The following is a 6,000-nucleotide window of genomic DNA, read 5'->3' on the forward strand; positions in this document are numbered from 1 at the left end:
TCACACACACACCCACACCTTGGGGAAGGGGTTTAAAAACTCAGGCCTGCCAGCTAAAACCAGTGAGCACCAGGCTCATTTCCCAGTGGGGATGGATGCACTGACAGCTTATGAAGCATGTGCTGCTCTCAGCTGCAGCTTTCAGACCAGGCTCACACCAAGCTAAGTCCCACTGAGGGGATTTGCAGTTTGATGCTGCATTAAAAAAAAACCCACAAGTTGAAGACAAAAAGCAGCAGCAGAGTACCAACATTAATCCAACAAGGCTCACTAGAGGAATCCCTTCAAAACTGATACTTTTACCCACAATCCAGTTCAAACTTTCTCAATTTTAACACAAAAAATTGCAAACTGCATCGGAAATAACTCCCAGACCCCCGAGCCAGCCTTGGCCTTCAGTGTTTGTGCCACACCACGGCCGAGACTCCACTTCAGCAGGAGGCTCCTTGGGTTTTAGGGTTATTCTGGGGGGCTCCCCAGGTACCTGCTGCTCCTCCACTTGGCCAAAGTGATGCTTCAGTCCCTCCTGCCCTGTCAGACCCCCATCCACTGCAGCAGGTGAGTTCAGCCTCTGCTGGGCCCCCTCTCCCAACCCTCCCCTTCCATTATCCGCGTCATTTAAGTCTTCAAACGCTCATCCCCAAGGATTTCACCAGCTTCCCAGGCCTTTCAAACGCTCCCTCACTCAAGAGCCTCCACTTATCTGTGAGAATATTTTACCTTTCACCACGTAAAGCTCAGATTTTTTCCATGTTTGAACTTCACTCTGCTTTATTTTATCTTTTAATATATCTCAGTGTCTTTTACAGTTCCTGGTTATATTATTATGCATTTGAGCAGCTCTCCCCCAAGGAATGACCTTATCTATGGGTATTAAAGCCTGACAGCTTTCGGCTGTTTTTTTACTGCTGGATTTGTTCTTTGGGCTGGGGAAGGGCAGGTTCAGTGGAAAACCAGTAAATATCTACTGAGATCTCCCTGCCCAGATTTAACCCTTTTCACAGGCTCTGAGTGTAAAGTCTTGGATAATTGTGCTGTTCTTTCCCCAGAGTAGCCCAAGAAAGAAAAACTGGCATCTCTAGCAGTATTTTGGAGGTCTGGCATTTCAGAAATGGGCATTGCTTCCCCAAAAGCAGAACAGGAGGATTTGATCAGAGCAGTGCTCTGCATGTGTGATTAACTCTCCCAGGTCAGACACACTGACCGACCCCTTCAAATACAGGTGCCAACAGCAATAAGGCAGCACCTGGCCCCTAAATGGGCTTCCATTAAGAGTTAAATTACAAAATGTTATTTTACATTTAGTTTTTCAGCTGGTCAAAAATATATCCTTTTTAATGGAATTCTAGAAGCCCTCAGATATTCTGCTTTTTAAGCATCATAAATTGTGATCCTGAGAGCTGCCTGGTGACAGTAAGTTCTTTAGGGTTTAGGGTTCTTCACTGCTCTTCCCATTAAATTTCCAATAAAGCATTTCCATATTTATATCCAAAATCCCAGAAACAGCACTGGAGGAACTCAGCATTTAACTGTTAAATATAATACAAACTATTTCCCTCAGCGTGGAAGCATTTCAAAATTACTCCAGTGCACATCGTGGTTCACTGTTGTGCTTGGTGAGCTTAGCATGTCCATGGCAACTGATGAACATTCCTGCTATAAATAACAAACCTGTTTGGCAAAGTCTGAGATGTAGATACTGAATCCGGCACAAAGGCAATTTTCTGCCCCTTCTTTTGCTCCCTTCTGAAGCAGGAACACACACTTGCCTGCTGGAAGGTCATTTCCAAATAGATGACAGTGTTGCAGAAATCAGCAATTTTGACTGACATCGCTTTCAGAACAAGCAAGGCTGGGCTGGCTGTAGCAGCAGCACTCCCAGCACTGAGGTGGCACAACCACTTTTCGGAGAGCCATCAAAATTTGTGGCCAATTGTGGCTTTGTTGTCAGAAACTTCGAGGCAGAGTCTCACCTGCAGCCGCCCATGTGCGACTGGGTCGCTATTTGTCATGTGCAAATTTGGCTTGAGGGCCTGCAAAAGGAGCTAATACCCTTTCCAACAGATGGTACCACCGTGAGCCTCTCTGGAAACACAGCCCTTTGGAGGCAGTGCCAGGAGCTGAACACACAGTCAGGAGAGCTGAGTGCAGTTGCAATGCCCAGCGCAGCTGGGGAGTCACGTCCTGTCAAATATCCACACATTTCCCCGCTCCTCTTGGCCACTTTCCCACTCCTGGTGAGGGAGAGGGACATCCCTGCTGTCTGCCCATGGAATGATGCTGGTGCAGCAGGAGCAGCCCTCCCTGCCTGGGCTGTGCTGAGCTGGGGGTGGTGGCAGCGTGCCACGGTCCCTCCTCACAGGCCTGGTGATGGCTCAGAGGGGCACAGAAAGTGAGCAGACCTGTCACCTCCCCGGTGTGGAACCCTGCCAAGCCCTGGCAGGGGTGCTAATTGCTCTTGAACTGCCGTGTCAGATGAACTGTAGCAGCATTCCACCTCGGCTGCCTTCCCAGGCTGTGCCAGGAAAGCCACCGGCTCTGCTGCTCACATCCCTTGTCTCGGCCACAAAATGGCAACTGCACTAAGGGGTGGTCAGAAGCAGCTTCCTAAATAACCTCACACTCATTCTGCACCCCCTGCCCATCAGGCTGGCTGGTCCTGACCTCTGGAGAGATGCCCCACAGAGCCTGCTGTGTTTAATGTGCATGGAACCTGAGCCTAAACCTGCACCGGGTCAGACCTGAGCTGTAACCAGAGCAAAAGCAAGCCCTCATTCCTGGCCCTGCTTTCCCCATGCATCCACTCTCCACAGCACTTATTTAAAAGGGGATCAAGGTGTTTTGTCCCACCCAGATCTCACCTTCCTGCCGCTCCACCAAAACACCAATTCACTGGGACGTTGCAGCCCCATGGCTCTGCCCCACTGAGCCACTCCAGGGTCCCTGCTCAGACACCAGCCAGCTACTGCTGCTGTTATGATGCTAAGGATTAGTTATATTACCATTATGATGGTAAGAATTAGTTAAATTGTTTGAGAATAATGTACTTATTCAAATGCACGTTGAAATATCCTTTGACGCAGCATCAGAAAAACCAGGGTTGAAACCACCAGATTTAGAAGGGAAATAGTAGCACCAGCACAGCCCTCCCCTCTGCCCAGGAGTTTGCTTTCAGTCACATTATTTAAATCTCATGTTTTAGGCACAGTGGCCTGAGTTGAGGGGAACAGCTCTTGATGTTCCAGGGTGTGGGCAAACAAGGTAAGCATGAGTGTGGGAGAAATAAATGGGATTGTTAGAGAACTGCTGCTCAGACAGTGCTCAACCCTCCGGCACTAAGTGCTACAATTCTTTGTCATAAACACATCAATTACAGTGTTTATATCAAAGCTCTCAATAGATTATACTATTAATGTAAAACTGACAGCTGTCATGCAGCACACACAGCAATGGCACAGCTTCAAAACCTACCACAAAAATATGGGGTTTGATTCTGCAGCACTCAGGTTTGTGCTCAGGCAAACCCTCGATTACATTCAAGGAAACTACTCAGCTACATAAATAAAGACCTCAGAATCGGTGCCAAACCCATGCTTGTAACACAATTTAAATACATTATTCTCAAGCAACTTAACTAATTCTTAACATCATAATAACAAGTAATTAAATTGTAAAGCAAAATGGATTTCTCAGTGTAGGTAATATAACGTTTACAACAGCAGAATTGCTGGGAAGTTCACTGGACCCATCCAGAGTGGCAAAGCTGCTTTCAAGTAGTGTATAAAACAAACAAACAAACAAAGGTTTTCTTTTTTCACAAAAGTAATTGGATGGACGGGAAAAATATAGACTTTTCTTGCAACAATTCCTCTGTAAACTGCCCAGTGGAACTGATGGGACAGTTCAGGAATTCAGACCCTGTTCTGCATGACTGAGGGTTGCAAGTCTGGGAAATGGCTTGGGCAGCTGGCCCTGGGAAATCAGATACAAACACAGATATTGGGGTGGGGAAGAGGTGAAAGCTTTTAGCCTAGAAAAGGGAACAGCATCTAAAGCCCATCATGAAAAAGATATACATGATAACCATTTTAATCTGCACATTTGGGTTGTAGCCTCTTCCCTACATAGCCTAAACAGAGATTAAAAAAGCTAGTAATTCATCCACACTTAACACCAACTTAATTTCTTATAGAACTTTTTACTAAAATAATTTTTTCTTACTGCAAAATCTGCGTGTGGGAACGTTCTGATTGTCAAAAGCTGAAAAAAAGCTTTTCTTCAGCTTCTTCTCCCAGGTAAATCCTCACAGTAATGGAGCATTCTGAGGAAAGAAAACCCTGAGATGAAATTTCCCTCAGGAAAAGCTCCTGCAGGGCCACTCTCACCACCAGGTGCTGTGTTGAAGGTGAGGTAAAGCTGGACAATAAATGGAGCATTTCCATGATTCCAGACTCTCTTCCCCTGAGTGGAAGACTGGAGGTGTTCTACAGCAGGGCCAAGGAAAGCATGAGATCTGTTCATTCACTTAATTACAATGAAATGTGGTAAATCTAAAGAGAGCTCGTTCTCTGCAGCCAGCAGGCAGCTGCAGGCCCAAGGTGAGGAGGTGCTTTCTACAAAGCCTTAAATTCTGCTGCACTCAACTAAGCTGCAACACTTAAATCCTCCTCTGAATCTTGCCCTGGGCCATTTTAAATGCACAAACAGATGCAGAATGAGCCTTTCCTGCAGAAACACCTCTCAGGAGTCTACCCACCTTCCAAACAGCTCTGCATTTTGTTTACTGAGTTTTATTGTCCCTGCTTCCCAAGTGCCTCCTTTTGAAATCTCCGCTGCTTCCTCTACTGTTGCTAATTTTACCTGTTTGGGCTATTTTAAGTTTCTTTCTGCCAGCAACTGTCTTTGAATTCTCTATTAACGCCAAAATGTTCCCATCATCACCCCACAGACATTCCCAAGTCAGACATTTCCATCCTGCCATAGCCATGCTGCTGGTTTCACCCTTCCTTCTCTCCCCACCAGGACCCATTCCCATCTGCTGGGGTGTGGGTGCACCAAAGACTCTGCTGAGTTATTTCACGAGCCTTCATTTATCTCCAAGTTTCAGAGAGAGTTAGAAAGTCTTCCAGACAAAGGAGGTTTTGCTGCCACAGACACTATGGGAAAATCAATTTATTTTTTTGTTCTTATCTACAGCTTTATCTGCAAGAAAATACCAGTCCAATATTTCAATATACTGCTGCCAGTTCTCATTGCCTGGACTAAACACTCCCATTTTGCCCTAAATTGCCAGGCTTCAAACGTTTTATTGCCAATTTTGGAAATGGAAAGCTCACACTGTTTAAAAAAAAGGTCACCCAATGCAGTACTAGGGGGAATCATGGCTTTATCAACTGAACCAAAACAAAAAGAGAAATTCTCACCGTCTGGAGAACCTGCAGCAGAGACCTCACACCCCCCCAAGGGCAAACTTAAATCATATCCATCAGTTCATAATTGATTTTCTCCCATGAATTACAAGGCCAGGAAGGAATCTGAAAAGGCAAGAGGTGACTGGAAGAACCAGACCTGGTGGCCCCATCACACGTTGGTGTCCCAGCCTCAGTCCCACCAGAACTCCTGGATCCAGGAGCCCTCGATTCACCTGTAAGGGCACCCTCCTCCCTGTCCTCAAATATCAGCAAGGAGGAGACAAACAGGAACTCCCAGGGCTGTAAACTTCACTTTCCCAGTATTTTTGTCCAGAATAAGTCCATGTGTGTCCAATGGAGGAACAATAAACCCAGCACTGGCTTTGTAAGAGAAGGAACTTCCTGGGGAAGGAAGACCTGGGAGTGAACAGAGCTGGCATCAACCACCATGGCTACAAACAACCAATTCCCTACCCCATACCAATACTCTCACCCACATCAATACCCTATCCCACATCAATATTCTAACCCACATCAATCCTCTAACCCATCAGATGTGCAAACCCCCCAAGCTGGGTGTGAACTCACC

This window comes from Myiozetetes cayanensis, unplaced genomic scaffold (assembly GCF_022539395.1).
Source record: "Myiozetetes cayanensis isolate MyiCay16 unplaced genomic scaffold, myiCay2020 scf18, whole genome shotgun sequence".
In the NCBI taxonomy this organism is placed as follows: domain Eukaryota; kingdom Metazoa; phylum Chordata; class Aves; order Passeriformes; family Tyrannidae; genus Myiozetetes; species Myiozetetes cayanensis.